Source organism: Eleutherodactylus coqui, chromosome 3 (assembly GCF_035609145.1).
Source record: "Eleutherodactylus coqui strain aEleCoq1 chromosome 3, aEleCoq1.hap1, whole genome shotgun sequence".
In the NCBI taxonomy this organism is placed as follows: domain Eukaryota; kingdom Metazoa; phylum Chordata; class Amphibia; order Anura; family Eleutherodactylidae; genus Eleutherodactylus; species Eleutherodactylus coqui.
This window is the reverse complement of record NC_089839.1, coordinates 75,873,748-75,896,718: the sequence shown is the minus strand read 5'-3', so window position 1 is coordinate 75,896,718 and position 22,971 is coordinate 75,873,748.

Below are 22,971 nucleotides of genomic sequence, written 5' to 3'. Positions count from 1 at the left end.
AACTTTGAAGTAAATATTGCTAACATATTCCATTCCTACACTTGAAGTATCAGATTTATTATAAGGCATAAGTTGAAGCAAGATAATGGACTCCCACGTCATGAGCTCCACCTTTACCATTGAGCAGCAGATTTTAAGCAGAGAGACACTCTACAATTTGCCCATCGAATAAGAACTTTGTGTCATGGCCTCCTACTCTTCACATCTCTGTTTTTAGCTGTTCATTACAGTAAAACACATTTCAATGAGTCTAAAGTTAAGATGACCTTAATAGTATCAGTTCCCATTTATGTTGCATACTTGTTTTGTTGATGAGCCTTGAAAATGTAGTAAGAACTTTTGTTACCTTGCAGTAACTATAAAGGATAAGGTGACCTACTTCTGAAGTAATGCTGGCTAATTATTGACTATGGCATTTCAAACTACTTAAGCTCTTGAGATAATGTTAGCATTTGATCACCTACTATTGGAATGTTCCTTCAAAGATAAAACCATTTTATATGGAGGAATGTATATAATGCTTAGATAAGTAAGACTAGTTTTACAATGCCACCTTAAGCAACATATAGAGTATATCAAACTTACAATTAATTATGAATTATTCAACATACTCTGCAAAAAAAAGGAAAGATGAAAACGTTTTGACGGATGTCATTCTTCTTTTTGGGATGTAACACTGACGCAAACATATATCACCTATGATTATTTCACTCAGAATCTGGATTTATGTATTCATTTTCTTACTTCTTTGAGCACTGAAAATTTAACTACTGGTATATCCAAAAAAACTGATTTGAAAAGTGTTGCAAACTGGTATTATCTTATGCATCAGATATCCAAAAATACAAAATGAAAAATCTAGAGTCTGACATGACATGAGAGAGCCATGAGGAACATGTCCGTACAGACTTAAATGGAATCCTCTTGTACCTTGTAGTCACCAGTACAGGGGCATTGAGAAGAGGCAGCGGGGTAACGCAAATTAATCCATAAGGTCAGTTTTTATGCAGAGTTTCTTAGATTTTTTTCATGGGTACCGCTATTAAGGACTTTTCTAAGGTTCCTTTTACAACAGGCTTTAAATGTCATGCAGACATTCAAGTTGTAGCTCTTCGCAAAGGGTATGGTAGTGTGTGAATGCTCATGCACACCTCTCTTCCAGTCACTTTTGTGGAATCGTCAGAGATAGTTGAGTCGGATATTTCCAATGGTTCCAATGAAGTGAATGGAGTGCTGGTTTGAATGCGCAATCATTCGCTGCCATAGACTTCAGAGTCAGGAGCAGAGACAGAAGCATAGTCAGGATAAGCCAAATGTCAAGAACCGGAGACTAAGAGCAAACTTAATCCCTTAAGGACCAGGATGTTTTGTACCTTAAGGACCAGACACTTTTTAGGGATTTTACCCATGTGGCGGTTTTACTGCTCAATTTTTTTTTTAAGCTATCAAAATTATTTTTGCGGCATTTGTTTTCCGTGACACATAGGCTATTTTTTAATATCTTTTTTTCACTGACTTTTTTTCCGTGTTTTAGTTTTAATGGGGGTAAAAAACTAAAAAAAAGGATTTTTTAAAAACATTTCTAGTTTTTTTTATCAGTATATTTACTCTAAAATAAAGTATGGGAATGGGTTCCTCATTTTGTTTTGGAAGTTTTGATATATAATATGTATGGTTTTGGATTACAGGGCGCTTATAGCGACGGTTTTGGTTGGCGTCGGTTTTGGGTTATTTTCTTCCTTATGTATATATTGTTGGTTTATTCTGTAATTTTGATTTACTTATTTATGTTATTATGTTTTTTACTATCTATGTCCCCCATGACGTCATGTAAGACCTCTGGGGGACATTCACATGTTTTTTGGGGTTTTTTTATTTGACACTTTCCCACTGTAGCTGGGGAATTCATAGGAGCCTCAGTTACACGGAAAACATTCCCTGTGGTGACATTAGTCACTGGCAGAGCTGGTCAGGGTCTAGTATGACCCTGCAGCTCTAATGTAGCAGGGAATCCCGGCGGTCACGTGACTCCCGGACTCTCGTAGTGAAAGTTACACTTCCACTTTCACTTTTTAGTACACAGCCTCATTGAGCACTGTGTACTCGAGGAAGAAAAAGGCAGAAAGGGTTAAAAACGCCTCCTGCCTTCTCCTCCGGGTTATCAGCTGTTACTAACAGCTGACAACCCATCCTGTCTCTGATTGATTGCAGAAGAAGAGGCTTAAATCCCTGCCATAATTTTACATACGGCTGGGCTTTAAGCCAAGGAACAGGCACCGTATATTTACTGTGCCTGGTCCTAAATGGGTTAAAAGTGCCCCTTGAGCAGGCCAAATAGACCAAAATATTCAGGCACCCTTCACAGGGGGAGGATGCCTGAGATCTGTAGATCTATTCTTTATTTTGCAGGGAAGAGTGATGTTTGGTGCACACTGGCCTTATAAGAGGACGGTCAGGAATGCGCACATGCAACCTCCACGCAGCAGTAACAGACAGTGCAGATGCCAAGGACTGAGATCTGCCAGAGAGGAGACCAGAATGGTTGTCGTTGTCAATGCAAGGAGCCATAGCAAGCTTTACATTGTAACAGACATTTACATTTACCAATCATACAGTCAATAACAATAATTTCATGGCTGCTGAAGATCAATGATAGGCAATAGTTATCATTGATTTTTTTCACTGCCAACTTTACTTTTGTCATTGAAAAACATTCATGAGATAAAGAAGATGCAAAATGTTTTCAAACATTAATTGGAAAACGTTGGAAAATTGGATTTGGAAAACTAGTTCAGACATTGGACTTTATCTGTATATATATGTCGCTTTGTCAATGAGAGTTCCAAAATAAGTCAATAAATGTCTATATTGTAAATGTATTACTTTGCATTAAAGGGGTATGCAATCATTTCCTGATCAGTGTGGGGGGGAAGCTATAAAACCCCCCACCAATCCTCAGATTCAAAAAGATTGTCCAAGTTCTTGGAAATTTAGCTAAGAGGGGAAGATGGAAGATAATAATAAAAGCATTACTAACCTGTGCTGCCACACTGGTCTTACCTGCCGGTCTTTGTCTGCAGTGACGTGTCCACAGAAGCCAATCACTGGCCTCAGCAGAATACGGCATGAGGGAAGTAATATTTATTTTATTATTTCTTCATATTTCCCCTTCTTAGCCATATTTTTTACACCTTGTAACTCCTTTAATTAGCCTCCTTTAATTCTGCCTCCTCTGCATGTTTTCTCTGCATAGGTCCTCTCCAGTGAACGTGCTGTGCAGGGAACCACAACAAAGTGCCATCCACTGTTGCTGTGCTGTAGTTCCTTACATGGTGGGTAGATGGAACTAGCGATGAGCGATTGTTTGAATAATTGGGTCAGGAGAGATTAGCCCAAATTTCCAAAAATAATCGGGATGACCCAATCTCATTAAAGTCAATGGGAGTAAAGATCGGGTTCCATAATTTGCCCTCCAGAAAGTTCCTAATACTGCCAAAATGTGTGGAAATAGAGATAGTGGTGGTACCGCTTGTGCCAGTGCCCCCCCATTTCAGTGAATGTGGCTCAGTATTTAACACTGTTACCTTGCAGTGCTGAGGTCCTAGGTTCAAATATCATCAAGGACAACATCTACATAGACATTGAAAAAAACTCCATACAGATGTTGCCCTTAATCAGATTTCAGCCAGCACTGCAAGATAGCAATGTTAACTGAGCCACTGCACTTGTTCTTTCTTCTCCAGGAGAAGAGTAAAAGGAGAAGAGTAAGCACAAAGAGAACCTAGTAACACAGTAACTAGAGATGAGCGAGTATACTCGCTAAAGGCAATTGCTCGAGCGAGCATTGCCTTTAGCGAGCATCTCCCCCGCTCGAGACTGAAGGTTCAGGTGCCGGTGCGGGGGAGTGGTAAGTGGCGGCTGTCAGCAGGGGGGAGCGGGGGGGAGAGAGGGAGAGAGAGATCTCCCCTCCGTTCCGCCCTGCTCTCCCCCGCAGCTCCGTGCTCGCTGCCGGCACCCGAACCTTCAGTCTCGAGCGGGGGAGATACTCGCTAAAGGCAATGCTCGCTCGAGCAATTGCCTTTAGCGAGTATACTCGCTCATCTATAATAGTAACATAGTTCGTAAGGCTGAATGAAGACAATGTCCATCTAGTCCAGCTTGTTTAGCCTCCTGTTTTGTTGATCCAGAGGAAGGCAAAAAACCCCAAGAGCACAAGCCAATTAGCCCTTTTGAGAAAAAAAATTCCTTCCCGACTCCCTAATGGCAGACTGTTCCCTGGATCAACCCCTAATAGTTCCTACCTGCCTGTATACCCGGATTAACAAATAACCTTAGATTTATAGCCTATAGTATCCTTCCTCTCCAGAAAGACATCAAGTCCCCTTTTAAACTCCTCTAAGGATTTTGCCATCACTACGTCCTCAGGCAGAGAGTTCCACAGTCTAACTGCTCTAACAGTAAAGAACCCTTTTCTATGTTGGTGATGAAACCTGCATTCTTCTAAGCGTAGCGGTGCCGTCTTGTTACCGTTGTAGTCCTAGGTATAAACAGATCCGGGGAGAGATCCTTGTATTGTCCCCTCATGTACTTATACATGGTTATTTGGTCGCCTCTTAACCTTCTTTTTTCTAGAGTAAATAGTCCCAATTTGGATAGCCTCTCTGGGTATTCCAGTCCCTTCATTCCATGTACTAGCTTAGTCGCTCTTCTTTGAACCCCCTCCAATACCGTAACATGTTTCCTGAGCACCGGTGACCAGAACTGTACACAGTATTCCATGTGGGGCCTGACTAGTGCCTTGTATAATGGAAGGATAACGTTCTCGTCATTCGCCCCTATACCTCTTTTAATGCATCCCAAAACTTTATTTGTATGGAACATAAAAGCTCCATACAGATGTTGCTCTGGGTCAGTTTTGAACCTTGAACTCCCGCACTTTAAAACAGCAGTGCTAATAACTAGCCCCACACTTGTTCTTTCTTCTTCTTCAAAGGAGAAGAAGAAATACAAAAAGAAAATAAAACTCCATACAGATACTCTCCTTGGGCTCCTTTGAGCCTAGAACCTGAACAGATTTAAACCACACTGTGCCACATTCATTGAAGAAGCACAATCACTATGTGTTAAGGAGAGCAACAAATCCTCCAGGAAAGCTGATTCTCCAGCGATTTTTGTCAAAATTGGGACGGGTTGACCAAATCCAATTTTGGGAAAATTGGCCCAATTTTATCACCCGGCTGTTTACAATGAGCAACGCTAGATGGAATCCATACTGTGCAGAAAAACTGCCAAATGCACTTTGGACCCGTTATTCTAAGAATCAGTGGGCATCCCGGAGTTGTAACCCCTACCAATGTTGAAGTGATGGTATATCATGCAATATCATTTTCTGCTATTGCCATTTGTTGCACTTTGCCAGCTTTTACATTTGATATTTGCTTTGAATTCTTCACTTACAATTGGACTGCAAGCTTTTGCAGGCATCTGCATGCATACTGTACACATAGAGCTGTTTTCTTTACGCTGATCTTATGTTAAAACTGACTATGATTTTGCTGACACTCTTTCAGAAATGTTAATCCCTCATTCATAGTTGGAATACTAGTACAGCAGTGACAATCACCTTTCTTTGAACTGTGAATGAAGTGGAAGGACTTGATACACATTCCTACTGTTCTGTACCTCCTTAGTTGTCAATTCGCTGAGCTTTTAAGAAAGAGAAATCTGTGCATACAGCTGGAAATGAAGTGGTTAAGCTTGTCTTTATGATGACCGTATTTGTTAAGTGTTTTAAAAAATAGTCTTATTATGTGTTTAACGATAACAAACACTTTCACCGATTTTCTTTCTGTCCACACATATATGTTCATACTAGCGCAATGTAAATATATGCATATACTCTTCATTAAAAAGGACCTATCACCATCCCCAACATGTTGGTTTTAGTAAATACTTGCATTCCCACTGAAATAGCAATTATGGAGCATCTTTTCACATAATCCTACATTAAACCGTTCCTCTGTTATGTCTTCTAAATATTCATGGATAAATTGACAACAGGGTATGACCATTCCCCTTGTCAAAGGGTGCATCCCTACACCTTCTGCCTTTGTCAACACATATTGGATAATGTCAGATGGTGTAGGAATACACTCTAAACTAGCAACACCCACTTGTCAGTTTAGTCATAAATGTCTAGGAGGAATAATAGATGAACACCATAATGCAAAGTTCTAAGAAAAGTTCCTATAAAAATGTTATGTAATGAAGAACACAAGCATTTACTAAAATGGACATGTCGGGAAAGCCAACAGTTCTTCTTTACGGTGCTGAACATCTAATAAATCTCCTAAATGTACTGAGGCATGAACATAAATATACTTCTCGATGTTATCAGCTTCATAAATAAAGGAACATACCAAGCAAAATACATGCGCATGTCTTGGGTATTGTTTTCTTGGTGTTCATTGAATGCTGTGTTATGCATCCGAGTTCAATTTAGCCAGTTTTTGGCGCCAACTGAATGACACACAATGGTGCCCAGAGGGTTTCAAAAACAGAGAGATAGAAAAAAAGAAAATAAATAAAAAGAGGGTGCAGAACCAGCCTACAAGGAGTAAACAGCTTTACTGCAGATGAGCAATAATGTGGTCACATAACAAGCCAGTCAGCTTTTAGCATGTAGAAAAACAGTGACTAAACGTCCATTTACATGAGCAGAAGCCTACTGCACACTGATGAAGGGAAAACACCCCGAAACAGCTGTCTGTTTATGGTTTTCTGGTTTGGTTTCCCATTCCCAATCATTGTTATAAAGACCTGCATAAAGGGTCTGACATTGATTTGAAGGAATGCTGCCATCCAATAGGTGGCGCTGCTGAAGTATAGTTCCATCTTCCTTATTTGCATGAGCAGATATTTGCCCTAGTGATCTTCGATACAATAGCTGTAAGAAATTGAATAGCAATAGCAGACAGGTATCTGTTTACAGAGTTATCATTTTAATAATCATTAAAAAATCATCGCTTGGCCACTATGGCCATTTGGCAATTAATCAAAGGATTCATGTTTATATACCTCAATATCAGAGCGAGCCACAATTATTTTTATGTTTGCATCAATGATTATTTGCATGATCAACAAGCGTTTTATTGCTAGTCACTCAGTCGCTTCACCTATTTACATTAAGCGGTTATCTTGCATGCTTGTTTGCTAATGTTCAAATCTGACTGATTTATCTACTCATATAAGTGGGCCTTAAACTACGTATTTTAAAAGAGCTGAACAAGGTTCAGCAAGAAAAGAAAACAGAGATAGCCTTTAGTAGGATCACCACCTGCTATCTGGAAAAAATAGCAATCACATAGTAAAAACATTCAAAAACACCATGTTGTTGGCATTTATACAATGAATAATGAGGCAGAGGGCAAGATGGAACTTGTTAGCATCCTGCTGTACCAATTAGGCCGAATGTATACGGCCGGGTCGGATTCTGTATGTGGGATCCCTCAACGGAATCCAACCTGGTGGCTAGCCAGAGACCTCTGCTTACCTGTCCGGATCTGTGCTGCAGATGTGCCAGCCAGCACACCAGAGCACATGCACAGTACAGATTGTGCCATCGCTAGGCGATGACGTGGATTCCGTGGCCCATCCACAGTGTCAGCTGCGGACGGGCCGTGGATCGGGCAGCTTCTATTGACTACATTGACTCCAAGCAGGAAGTGGAGCCAGGTTGACCCTGCCCTCAATGCGTGTGCCCTTTCATGTGGCACTTGATGCCAATGAGTGCCTTCTTCCTGTCACTGCAGAAGGTCCCTGATGGGTCTGTCGGAAAATTCTCAGTAGGCTCAGTGTATCTTTACAACTGCTTCAATATCTTTTTTGATAGATGGACTAATCAGCCGACAGAGAGGTGTTTCCCATAGCTGACCAATTACCCATTATAGAAGTGTATTTATTCCTGGCCTGGCTCTCCATAGACAACAGTTATTGTCCTGCCTGAGGTGTTTGGTGAAGGAGCGGACTCCTGTTAGTTACGAGTAAGTAGCTGCAGCTATTTATTCTGTGTAGGGTTTATTCACTTATAGCTTATACTGTGTACGCATAGTTCATTCCTTCTGCATTAAACATCTTCTCTATCTTCTATCTAGAAGAAGACTAGGCCCCCTATGTTCCTGACTCGTGGTTGCCCTCATTGGGGCAATCACCCTGCTTCTAGATATTCTACCACACCAAAGTAGGTTAGGGATACAGTTCTCATTTCCATATTTCTATTTTGTGCTCCCCACATTTTGGTTATATAATACATGTCTATATTGGTCCACTTAGGACTTTAATTACATCTTGGTCCGATATGATGGTGACGTCAGTGAAAGTTGCTGCATTTGCGCCCTACACAAAATTAATAATCTGGCTTCTTACCCTAGTACCAATAACTGAAACTGGGGGTGTGGGCAAGTAATTATATTAATTGGTCTTATGATTTTTTTTTACAATAATTAGGTTCCACAGTCAAGACAGTTTCACTGAAAAATAATATATAGAGAGGAGGTAGTTGCTGTTACATCCATGTGGGCTAGTGAGCACAGAGCCCACACAAACATTACCATGGATAGGGAACACCAGGTGAAACTAACAACAATTAACACCTCTCCCTACCTTCTGCAAAGGAATGTGACCAAGGACCTACCTGAACGGGGACATCGACGCAATAGGGGGGAGCCCAGTGGTCTTTGAATCTAGGCCCTTGCTGCTCCTAGGAACCCACGCACCCAGGCTAGGATGCAGGCCACCATCGACAGGGACAACTGGACAGGATGGGAAGACACACAAAGCCATAATCACACCATACAGCAGCCTATACACAAACACTAGTAGCAGATGTTAATGCTATAAATGCCAGGTATTTGTTGACATTTCAGACAAAATATGGAAGCTAGCGGGCCACGTCATGGCTCCCAGCAATACCACTATTCCCTTCACTAATCAGGAGTCCATTGACATAACCAAACAAAACCGCAAGACACAAACCTTTCTTGCGGCCACCACACATAGAACCTGCTCACACAACACAGAGAGAGAAATGAGAACAGAGAAAGCAGAACACACCCACACCTCGGAAAATAGCTTTTATGTGTACTGACCTAGAGGGATTGGCTGACTGGAGAGACACACATGCACAGTCAGCACAATTTCCCACACCTTGGCACACCTGAGTACAACAGATCTCAGGAGACAGACATAACAGTTGCTTTGATGTAATAACAATAAGTTCGACTGGAGGTTCTTTGTCTCCTCAAATATCTCTGAAAAAATATACTGAGCCCCATGATACTGAGCCTACATACTCTGGTTGTGTAAGGCTCTGCTCACATTTGTGTTGTGAGCATCCATCAAGCTTTCTTGTATTTTTTGACAGCAAAACCCCTCAATGTTAGTGGAGTCTATTAATGACCATTTACATCAGGGGTGTTCTACCTTTTGGCGTCTCTGGGCCATATTGGTAGGGGAATAGTTGTCTTAGGTAACACGTTAAATACATAAACAGTAACAAAACGCATCAGAATTCCGCGCATGGAGTTTGCTAATTGACAGGGCTAAATCCACATGTAGATCTATGGCAAACACTGAGGTACAGAGCCAAGGATTTTGCCGCAGTTTTTAGAGGTGACATTTTGGTTGTGTGAATGCAACATTAGGGTTCAATTAATATCTACCTGAGACACAGAGACAGGCAGCACTGAACCGGTGACTTCTGAATTAATGCAGATGGGGTGGCTGACCTGGCTAGTCTATTAACTCTTGCCTGCATTGGCCCACCCCCTCATTAACTCACACAGACTCACTCCCAGTACTGCTGCCAAGCACTGGATGCTGGCCTAGCAGCAGCCCAAGAGAGAGCTGCACAGGGCAGCGCATAGATGTTCCACTGAGTGCATTCCGAGGACATCAGGCTAGCAGCATGTCACGTGATCAGCACAGCCTAGGGGTGGGAATACTAAGTGCTGGACCAATGTGGGGGCTCACTGACTTACACATGAGCTGACAGGGCTTCCTTTTGGCTCTCTTCATCACATTGACTCTCCTACAAATTGCAATAGCAGTGGCTCAAGATAGCAGCAATTTTTCTTATGTCCAAAAGCCAGGCAGCTGGGCAGAAAGCGAATAGACCCCATAATAGTAAATGGGGTTTGTCCAATGCTGTTCGGTTTTATCCAGAGATAGAGCCATTCGACGGCGGAGATGCCCCTTTCCTGCTCCCCGAAGGGAACAGAAGGGAACAGAAAAGCAATACCCCAAGTGCAGATGTGAAACCACCCCAATACCCCTTTCAACCACCTATTTCTCGAGTAAAAGTATACACTGATTTTTATGTTTTATCTCTTTATTGATTTTAAAATGTAAATATATAACGAGTTGAGATATGAACAGTAGAAATTAGAATTCTTTTCCTGTGCTGTGCAGAGATTAGGTAACTTATGGGCTAAGAAGAATGAGTTGTCCCACTCCGAATCTGAGATACAGGTATACAAGGCCCTCTCCAAAGTAACACCTTGCAGAAGTAGATTATATACATGTGATAAAGTATGGACTAGGGGTAATTAGTTTAGAAAATAATACTCAATTTTCATAAGCATGACCGCAAAATGGGAAACGCAAGAAAAAAAGCATAAAAAAGATAATACCTATCAAAATTCCTGCCATAGCAGGGCAATCTCTGGTGAGGCCACCTATAAAGAGTCAAAGGAGAGTATGGAAGCTCCCTCTTGTATGTGGTGCATTTTGACATCCTAAATAGCTCTCCAGCACAGAAATCTACCTGACTATAATCCTGAAAGGAAGGCAATATTATTAAACAAAAGGGTTAAAGAATTGTATAAATTGCTCACCTGTCCACCAGAAAATCCCAAATATAAAGGAAACTGTGTTCCTGGGTCTACAATCTGCAGATAATCAAGATCGCCTATTGACCAGTAAAAGCACTTTTTTCTTAAGTCAGTAACTTTCTAAAAAATTTATTTTGCAACAGAAATTAAGTAGTTGAAATGAGTAAGATGTTTGTAGTGTACAGAAGATCAAATTTCCGATGTACGTCATTTTTAAGTCTTTCGTTTCTTCTTCCCCATTCTTACCACTTTAAAATTAAGTTCAGGTATGCAACAATATCTTGACTAGCATGGAGTAAATGCTGTTCCTGGAAACTGCAATGATGGCATAACACTTCATGTTGTTTTAAGGACTGCATAGTCTGGATTCTCAGGTGCGCAATTTGGAAAAAAGTCAATACAAATAAGTATTGTAGTCCATATACCATTTGTTTTACGTCACTTTTATTTTATGAAAAACTACTATTTTGGATCCTTGCAAGCACTAAGTGACCATTTCTGTGATTTCTACTTGTCGAGCATGGCTCATCATAAAGGCTTAGGATCTTGCACTGCCGAAAATAGAAGGCCTTTCATTCAATTCAGATGAAACGCAAATAAAATGGTTTGAAATCTACTACAGCTATAGACTTGCTATAGACTTCTGGGGGAGCCCAAGATGTAAGCCAGTGCTGCCCACTGTTGAGATGCAGGGCACCCCACTGTCATGTCAGTGTGAGTTGTAATCCTGTATTCTGGGACGCACCCATCTATTGGCTGGCTTCTGTAGTATTGTTCACATGCAGATTTAGTGGCATGCAGTGGCTCCTCCCCAATCTGGGCTGGGTTGAGTGGGTGGCTGCATGTAGGTCTGCAGTAGACAGCTTAGCTCCTCTAGTTTATAGTCTGGCTTGCTGCATATTGTTAGGTTCTACTGCCATTGTGCCGACCCTACAGCCATTGTGCCAGTCTTATGGCGATCGTGCCTGCTTAGCGGTTATCGTGCCTGCTCTGCAGCTTATCAGTTATTGCATTTTTGGCTCTTTTTCAGTGAAATCTACTACAGATTGCATCAAGTTGGGGTATCCATTTTCCATTTAAGCAAAGATTCTAGATGTTGTTTCAAAAAGAGTTTTGAGTAACCCTGTATATTTTAGAAATTAGACCTATTACATGTGCCAAACAATTTCCCAAAAAGTTTAATGCAGAATGCTTAGATATAATATTGATTTAGTAATTAATAATTAGGTTCATGAACTGCTATTTTTACTCAGTAACCATCCATTCTATCATCATCTATCATTAACATCTACAGTTTCTTCCTAAACCATGGACAAAAGGTATTGCAGTCTGATGGTGAATGTTCTTTCAAAAGGGTTAGGAAAAAAATCCAATACAAGTGTCCAGTGCGTAATTGAAAAACTCTGAAACTTCTAATGATGTTGAACTCTTTTTGACAGGTTTTTAAAAAAGGAAAAATGCAAAGAATGTTTAAGAAAAGTTGTTTTGCTAATGATATCTCCCATAAACTTGCTTGCTTAACACCAGCTGCTTTTTGACTTTTCATTCTAAAAGCCTTCACTCTTTACTTCTCTAGGTTGTATAGAAGGGCAGTACACAGGATGACTTACAGAGGGCTACAGACAGGCAACCTAGAACCTAAGATAGGGTTAACATCAGTGAGTGTGGCAGAAACAAAAGGTTAAAACTGTCAGTCCTGCCACATTGTAAGGGAATACTGGCTGCTAGCCAGACAGGAGGTGAAAGATGCCGCATCAGGACTGTTAGCCTGAGGTCCAGTGTGGACCAGTCTGGGCCGTCACGTGTCTGATAGAGGAAGACGCCCTCCAGGCAGGGTAGTGACGGTGGTCCTATGGGTTTGTGAACCATTAATTATGAACTATATGATATGCCATGTACAAGCAGTTTGATGTGCAATAAACACTGGCAGGCGCCAGTTTAACAAGTGTCAAGTCTCCTGAGCCGCCTATCTACACATGTGGTGCGCCATATACCGAATGCAAAAGCCGGCGATCCGCAGGCAAGAAACCTCCTTGCTACAGTTGTATCAACAGAAACATTTGACCAATAGTCAACCTTATGTGTAGCCAATTGTGTTTTTTATTGTGTTTTTCAAGTAAATACACATTCACAACAATCAAAGATATATTCATAATATAGCAAGAATTAAAGGTCATCACTTTTAGACCCCCACCAAGCATCACATTAGTGACATTCATGCAGTGAGAAAGATACCCATGTTTATAAGCATTACCAAAGGAAATTAAGTTTTAAAGTTTGTAGTTCTCAATGCAAATACCACTAGATGTAAGTACTGGGTGTGATCACAAGGTAGAGGAGGAGGATAGCACTAAAAGAACTGGTGATTTGGCTCAACACTTGAAATATGAAAGAAATATTAAATATGATACAGTGCAAAACTTCTACTTAATTAAATAATGCATGTAGCCAGAAAAGGGCAACACCTCTTCATCAGTTCCCCCCACTTTGTACAGGTTTGTTGGGATTCTACTTGAAATTTGTGACCTCAACATCCTTAGGTCTCCAACTGTCTGATGAAGGTTTTGCCACAAAACACGTTTTTTCATGCTGGCTACGCACGTTATTTAATAAAGGAAAAGTTTCACACTGTATGATCTTTAATATTTATTTCATATGTAGAGTGTTGCACCAAATCACCAGTTCTTTTAGTCCTATCCTCCCATTCACTTACGTCCACTCAGGTGGTGCATCATCTGGTAGGCAGAACCTCAAATTTTTTTCAGCACCATCAGAGCATCTACTGTTCTTGCATTGTCAGGACTCCAACATTTTACCTCCTGTGCTCCAGACGGTTTCTCTCCCTAGTGAGTTATCCAACCTTCCTCCCGGTTCAGGCCCCACCCTGTCGCTAATTGGGACTTCCTAGAAAAACCTGGCCCTTACACTCCTCCAGTGAGTAATTATTGTGCTTCAGCTGTGATCAAGCTCCTCTCCTCCTCAACAAGCAAACCTGAGACCATCTGATACTGACCTCTGGCTTTCCTCCTGACAACGATATCTGCCTCCTCTATTGTACTGCGAACATGAGACCACCTGATACCCACCTGTGACTTTCCTCCTGACAGTGATACCCGCCTCCTCCACTGTACTGTGAACCTGAGACCACCCGATACCGACCTCTGGCTTTCCTCCCAACAACAATATCCACTTCCTCCATTGTACTGCAAACCTGAGACCACCTGATACCGACTTCTGGCTTTCCTCCCGACAATGATACCTGCCTTCTCCATTCTACTGCGAACCTGAGACCTCCTGCTACCGACCTCTGTTTTTTTCCTGACTACTCTCTGGTCCTGCACAGTCGCTATATCCATGGCTCAATACCTATCCAGTGCTAGAAGACGTTATATGCATTTTCTTTGTAACCTGTCACAATTGTTTGGGTTTTGCTCCACCTTTTTCTTTCTCCGCATTCCACAGTGTAGAAGAGTCCTTCCGTCTGCTCAATGAAGATGCTCTGTCAGGCTTTATTGCCATGCACCCTTCATTTCTATGTCACCTAAAGCTTGGTCCAACTCTTCGAAATGTGTTGCAAGCTCTTGTTAACATGTACTGTTGATGATAGTGTGCTGTGGAAAAAAATTCCTTAAGTTAAACTATGCCCCATAACAGTGCAAATCATTGCGCTAACCAAAGTCCCCTAGAATCAGGCATAATGCCCAAAGCAATGGTAAAACTTCCACCAGTTTTCATAGCATTTAGCTTTCCATGCTTCTGCAACAAGAAATAAGCTACAAGTGTAGGAAGTTGGAAACATTAGGAAGCTGAGAAAGCTTTTAAAATATTCAAGAAATGCATAATCTGGCTGCATTCTCACATTCATCCATGATATAAGTGGGTACAGTCTATTGCCACACAGATTAAAAAATCAATCTGTTTGCATTCCTAGTTTGAAAGAAAACTTGCACAGGGGTTAGAGCGAGCAGGTGACCGGAGCTTTACCATTTATTCCATAGGTCCAGAAAAGTATCTCAACCATCAGAGTGGTTTTAACCCTATACAGGTTGTTTTCTTTTAAAATCACCTATTTAACAGTCCTGGTATGATGCCAATCTATTGGCGGAGCAAGTGCAGCAGCAGAATGATATGGATTAATGTAAAGCCTTGTTTAGACACTACGATGATCGCTCAAAAGATGTCTTTTGAGCGACTTCTGAGCGATAATCGTTGTGTGCATTTAGAGGGCAAGGTGACCGCTCAAAGGTTGAGCGATCACTTTGCGTTTTGAGTGGGGTATGCAGAAGACAAGCGGGGCTGCTTGTCTTCTGAATCCAGCTGTTTTCTGCTCGGAGTGCTCAGCTGGTATACAGCTGAGTGCTCCGAGCGGGGTATTCACAACACAGCTGAAGCACTGTGTTCTTTATACCCCGGCTGTTCACGGAGCGGGATACAGCTGAAACAATAGTATCAACTGTATCCTGCTGTGAAGTCCTGATAAGGCTCATCGTTCTTTTTCAACATGCTGAAAGAGAATGATCAGCGACTGGTTAACGAAAACTGCACGATGTCAGTGCAGTTAGACACAACGATTCTCGCTCAAAAGACGGCTTTGGGCGACTTTTGAGTGAAATTTGTTCTGTCTAAATCAGCCTCCTGATAAGAGAGTCCTCCTGAAAGCTTTTATTTGCTGAGGGTCTGCATTATTTCTGAGGAGAAATGGAAGGAGAATAGCCCAGAAGACAGATAATGCTATAAAAAGGAGTTTCCTTTTTTTATGTATTGCTGCTAAAAGTGAAGCAACTAACTACTATGTTTAGGGCTACTTTCACGCGGGCGATTTTCTCGCGATACGACAGTGCTATAAATCACATGTATGTGAAGCCCATGCTATCCAATAGGTTCCTTCACATTCGGGATGTTTTCTCTGATGCTATGTTGCGAGAGAAAAAAATAGCAGCATGCTCAATATTTGAGCGATTTGCGATTTTTTTCGTAGCCTATGTTTCCCTATGGAGCCTCCTTGTTTACCACATTGCATCTCATGAACTAGCGATTTTCCCTACAATACATTTACCTACCCTTAAAATAAGCCCTAGCTGCATTCCCTAAAAAAAAGGAATACTTACCTAGAAGGCTCGGTGCTCTGCCAGGCATCCTGCAGTCCTCGTTCACCCACAGAAGATCACTTCCTGGTTGCGGGATTCAAAAATCTACTCAGCAGTACAGCTGTGAATACAGAACTTGAGGAAGAGAATACTTACTAGAGGCTTCAGTCATGTTTCTGTGTAGCTCTCTCTGTCCTTACTCTCTCCAGCAGCACCTTCCTCCTCACTCACTTCTCCATAGACTTCTATGGGGTGCAACTGTAATCTGGTCTTGCTGTGCATGGACTTCTGCATACAACTTTATCAATACATTGAAAGTGAGTGATAAGTGCAGGAAGTAGGGTAGAGGTAAAGAAGCATTTGCTAAGTAGCGAAAGGCATTTTTCTGTAATAAGACATACTACAAAGTTTCTTATTTTCACTTGAACTATTGATTTATGAAAACATAATAGAAAGTTTAGTTACTCTTTAATTAAAAGAATTTGAAGGGATGGGAACTGTTTCTTTTTAGATGGATGAGATGGTGTTGGGTAAGTTTGTTGCTTACATAAATCTGTTAATAGAGAAGAATAAAAACTTTGTGTAGTCTGATACCTTCTATGTAATGTTACATTGTTTAAAAAGATAAGAAAGTAATCTGTGTCAAAAACAATTATAAGAGGGGATGTCTGAAAGAGGAAAGATACTACTTCTGCAGGTTGATGTGGTGTTTTCACCTGCCCTCTTGTATCAGTACATTGGTAAGCAATAAGTGATGGTGTAAGGTTCATGAGGGAAGAGCAAGGACTCTTTTCTGATGAAGCCCTTTTACACGGAACGATTATCGTCCAGATTCTTGCTGGATCGTGTGAATCTGAATGATAATCGTTCAGTATATATGCCATAAGTGACCGAACAATGAACGATAATTCGTTTGCTTACCTTTGCTGTTCAATTTGTACAGGCAGAAAAAACTAAATGACAATCAGCCTGGTGGCTGGAAGCGATCTCTGGACCGCTCTGTCTCCATTCACTGAGTGATAATTGCAGGAACAATTGTTAAGCGCTTAAGCGCCCAACAGTTGCCCCATGTAAAAGGATCCATAGTCATGGAGAGAAAGACACACCGGAGACAATATGACAGTTTTCTTGTAACTTTTCATAACAAAAATTGCAATAATGTAAACCAGCCAATACTGGGAAGTGTTATAGGTCTAGTTTGGCCCTCATGAATATCAGTCTCTCAATGTTAATTAGATTCAGCTACTCAGGAACAACCACGTAGGACAAACAAATGCAATACAACAATGTTCTTCTCTAATAGGAGATTTACTCAATTTCTTTTTTTTTTTTTTTTTCAAATCAAGTTTTTATTGTGGTTTTGACAAATATACAGGGGTAACAGATAACAACACAGACAATGACAGAAGGCCAGAGGTCTATCGGCCCAACGTATACAGACGCTCAAGAGGAAATAATAACAAAGCACTCGAGGTATTCTCAACTTAGCTAGATCTACACAACCTATATCTATATGGATGACAAGAAGGGGAAACCATGTAGTCTCGCATCGGGTTCTACTTCCCTGTTAACTTTTTCTTGCCGGACCATAGTAAGGAAAAGAAAAAAGAATAAACTAAACAACCAACATCAAGAGGAGGGAGGGGGGAAGAGGGGCAGGGAAAGAGGGTGGGGCATAGGGGGGGGAGGGATGTAGTATGGTGAGCCAGCAGTGGAGGGAGTGTAGAAGGACCACGTCTCACTCGTCCCACAACGCAGAGGATCTCACCTCACGCCAAGGAGCCCAAGTCACAATGAATTTATCATAGGTGTTATTTGACCAGCTGTCCAGTTCTTCCAAGGAATATAAGTTGTCAACTCTCTCCCTCCATTGACCCAGTGATGGAGCCGAACTCTGAAGCCACAAGCGGGGAATCAGGGATTTGGCTGTATCTACTAGCAGGGCGACCAGTTTGTTCCTTTTCGGATGAAAGTGTTTACTAGGCCTCCAAAGGAAGACTAGGTCTGGGGAGAGGGGGGTATTTGGCGCAATTTTCTGAATGATTTTTCCTACTCCCTTCCAGAAAGGGGCTATCGTCGGGCAGGACCACCAGATGTGCAGGTATGAACCTACATCATTCTTACATCTCCAGCAGGATTCCTGGGAGGAGAGTTTGTGTTCAAATAGCCATTGAGGAGTCCGATACCATCTGACTAATAATTTATAGTGTGCCTCCTGGGCTAATACACATGGGGTGAGGCCGAAGGATGTACCAAGGATCGTCTTACTCTCTTCCACCGTAAGACGGATACCCAGTTCTCTCTCCCAGGAAGCAAGAAATGCTGGTTTGTAGGGCTGGTGGGGAGAGATAAAGGACTTGTGTATAAAGGTGATCTTTTTATGGGAGGGCTTGTTTTCTGACCAGGCCTTCTCAAACAAGGTGAGAGGTCTGGTCGAGTTATGTACACTGAGGAATTCTTTAAAGATACCCGATAATTGGGCAACCTCTAGGAAGGAAAAGGTCTCCGTGGGGAGTAGTTTTGGGGGAATCGTCGAGGGGGCCAGGTGGGAGAGAGCCTGTATATTGGCTATGGAGAACGCCTTGAATTTCCTCCAAACCAGAGCCAAGGACCGGTTTAATTGAGGGTTCAGGATTTTAGGGATGGCGGTGAGGGGAAAGATAGGGGAGGGAGCTGGGGCAAGTTCCGCCCTGAGCTTATCCCATATCTCGCAAGGACCTCTGAGAAGGGGATTGTAAGTCCTGGTCCGATAGTGGGAGCCTATGGGCGACCAGATGACCTCGGACAGGGGGGATAGCTATAGCCTGCAACCAGAGTTACTCAATTTCTAACACAGATAATACACTGCAATACAGTGCAGCATATTTTACTGTACAATGGTTCTCAGGATAATAGTCTCCAACATGTCTCTTTTTATTCAGCTGTATCAACTTCTTGGTGCGTGGTCGGTGGCTTATTTTTATCCCCATTGTCTCAGACTTATTTCTGCCCTGGTCATTGTCCTGACTTGAAAGGGGGCAAACGTCCAGCAAATGTGGTTGGAAAATCAACAGAAAATGATTTCAAACATGCTGGTGATCAGCATAGATCTATTCTAAGAGAAAAATGAAAAGGATATAATATAAGGGGAGACTTGATGGACCATTTGGTCTTTTTCTGTCATCAATTTTCTATGACATTTTTCAGCCCACTGATGTGCCTCAGACGCTCACATATCATAATCTCTTTACAATTCACTCCTTCTCTTTCCCAACAGCCATCCCAACCAGATGATGCTTGCGGGAAGGGCATACACCAACGATGCTTCCGGAAATCAGTTAACCCAACTGAATAACTGCGTTATTCCTGTCTTGTAAACTATGCATTCTCTTGTTAGTGCAACACTTACAACAACCTGACTCTTGAAGGGAAACGAAATCCTCAGTGTTGGTCATTCCCATGCGCTCTCATGTAGTCTATGCTAGCCACCATAGGATTCCCCCACAATATGGTGCCTAGGTTCGTTACTCCAAAGCCCCATATTGATTAGGGTAAGGTCTAACTAAGGGCCCTCTTATTTGGACCAATAAATTATTTAGATTCCCGCAATTCAGTGAGAACCTGAACGATTGTTGTTCAGTCTATATGTATGCACAGACTGAACGATGAATGATAATTCATTCACTTTTCATTCATCGTTCAGTTTATACAGGGATAAAAACTGAACGCTATATGGCCTGTGTAAACAGGCAGTCATTCATCTATGAACAACTGCCTGTTTACTGTGAATGGTGGCAGGCGGGTTGGTGTGATCTCCGGCTCGCTCTCCCTTAATTCACCGAACAATGATCATTTTTGGGTAAAAGCACAGGAATGATAATCGCTGGAAGAACCTATTGGGCATCTGCCCCCGACAGATCTTCACATATAAAAGGACCCTTAATCCCCTGAAAGCCACTGCCAGAGAACAGGTCCCTATCACACAATGTACACAATAGGATGGAATACATCATTTAAAAACAAGCATCATTTAAATTACTTACTTCTTGTACAATTTATAAGGCAAGAGTAAGGCTTAGTTTTTTTTTTCCAAAACGCGTAAGCCCTGTTCGCACATGTGAAGATTTTTACCTTTCTATGGATATATTTTAATAAAGATGTATTTTTTATGACAGATACTAGAGCTATATACATTGTTTTTTTCCACATTCCCAAAATGCTAACATAGAAAGGACGACTTTTAAATAAATGCAGCTCTGACAGCTCTTCTGGTACCCAAGGGTCGGCTCACTTGTGTCCACACAATACTATTGATCTAAATTCTAGAAAATTGTTTGTTTTCTAAGACACGGCTTAATTGGCAATGATCAGTTTGCAAGGTACATCTCCTACTGAACATGTCTGAAGTGCAAGGAATAGATATTGGTAAATACAGTGTAACAATTATCTCGCAGGAATGTAATTATTTGTAATTAGCATGGAAGTTGATACATTATATGTATTTATATGGTACTAGCTGATATACCCGGCTTTGCCCGAGTTAATTTGGTACTGGTGTTTATCTGGTGTTCACATGGAAAATCTTATGAAGTGGTGGTTACTTTAGAGATACCAGGGAAAAAATTATGTTTTCCATTTTGCATGGTTCTTTGCGTTACCCAGGAAACACCACGTAGAGGTAACCATGCAACGTATATAAAAAAATTAAATTAAAAAGATTTGGGAAAAACAAATAAGAAAACAATTGAATTTTAAAAGGAAATAATAATTCCTCGTTAGAACTACAAAGGTAGTTTTTTGAAAATGTCACCCCACAGAATGTCCACCTCACACATGCTGCTCATAACACACAGATCAGATAGATTCCTCTCTGTGCATAGGCAGATAGGAGAGAGATTTATCTCAGACTGTATGTGAAAATGCCACTACACAGAATGTGCCACCTCACACACGCTGCTCATTTTTACCCTAAGGCTGGGTTCACACGAGGCGTATTCCCGCCAGAAATCCTGCGGTTTGGCCGCAACAAAAACCGCGAGATTTCCGCCGGGAGAACCGCCGCGGAAAAACCCACGGCGGCTTAGAAGCGGCCCGGCCACTCGCTCTTCCGCTGCGGCCAGCGCTCCCATAGAGGAGAGCGCGGCCACGGCGGGAAAAAAAGATAAATAGACATGCTGCATCTTCTGAAGCCGCGGACTTACCGCAGCGGATTGGCCGTCCTGTGTGGAATAGATTTCTGAGAAAGCGGCCGCAGGCAGATTTGCCGCGGCGAAATTCCGCGGCAAATCCGCCCTGTGTGAACCCAGCCTAAAAGGTAACGCCCCTTTTTATTCAAATTTCCTACCCAGACTGAAGGTTGCAGCCCTCTGTTATACTTAAAGGCATACTCCATCCCAGCAGTCCATGTCCACTTCCTTTTGTACTTTACAGCCTTTCAATACATACGACAGTCAGTTTTATTTCTGTCAGTATATACTCATATTTCTAAATGCGTTTTGTTTTGCTGAGAAGATAACTGTCTTATATATTGCGGGGTACAGATATGTTATTAGTTACATAACATAGGAATGGTCATGCCAAATTTCAAGTATGTGCAGTACAGATGTGTGTTATTAGTTACATTACATAGGGGGTCACTTCCTTTTATGCATAGGATTGAATAATCAAGTTAAGACCCATTAACTTTTCCTATTTATGACATAATCAATGCACGTGCCAAATTTCAAGTTTCTATGACGTCGGGAAGTGAGAGAATTAGATTACTTACGTAAAATTTGGACGCTAATTATTTTGCGCTTAGAATTGAATAATCAAGTTGGGACCCATTAGCTTTTCCTATTTATGACATAATCAATCCTCGTGCCAAATTTCATGTTTCTATGGCATCAGAAAGTGAGAGAATTAGATTCCAGACATAAAATTTGGATGCTGATTCTTTAGCGCTAGAATTAAATAATCGAGTTGGGACCCATTAACTTTTCCTATTTATGACATAGTCAATGCTCGTGCCAAGTTTCATGTTTCTATGACATCGGGAAGTGAGAGAATTAGATTCCGTACGTAAAATTTGGACGCCAGTTCTTTTGTGCTAGAATTGAATAATCAAGTTGGGACCCCTTTAATTTTCCTATTTTGGACATAATCTATGCTTGTGCCAAATTTCATGTTTCTATGACATCGGGAAGTGAGAGAATTAGATTCTGTACGTTAAATTTGGACGCTAATGCTTTTGTGCTTAGAATTAAATAATTGAGTTGGGACCCATTAACTTTTCCTGTTTATGACATTATCAATGCTCCTGCCAAATTTCATGTTTCTATGACATCGGGAAGTGAGAGAATTAGATTCCAGACATAAAATTTGCATGCTAATTCTTTTGCGCTAGAATTAAATAATCGAGTTGGGACCCATCAACTTTTCCTATTTATGACATAGTCAATGCTCGTGCCAAATTTTATGTTTCTATGACATCGGGAAGTGAGAGAATTAAATTCCGTACGTAAAATTTGGATGCTAGTTCTTTTGTGCTAGAATTGAATAATCGAGTTGGGACCCCTTTACTTTTCCTATTTTGGACATAATCTATGCTTGTGCCAAATTTCATGTTTCTATGACATCGGGAAGTTGGAGAATTAGTGGCGAGTCACTCAGTCAGTGAGTCAGTCAGTCAGTGAGTCAGTCAGTCAGGGCTTTCATCTTTATATATATAGATGAACTATAGAAGACAGTTTAACACTATTTGGGTAACTTATTTGAACTTCAATTAAAGTAAAACAGTAAGTGTTTCCTATATAAGAACAATTTTATTAAGTGAGTTATGCCTCCCTTCCATTACACGTGCGTATTTGTGCAATATGCAGAGAATAGAATCCATTGATGTCAATGGGTTCGTACACATTTCACGATTTTGTGCACACATTTGTCACACCAAAAAAATAGGACTTGCTCTATCTTTCTGCGCATTTGCCTCCAAAAACACATGAAGTCTATGGGCGGTACACGCAATGCTCAACGGG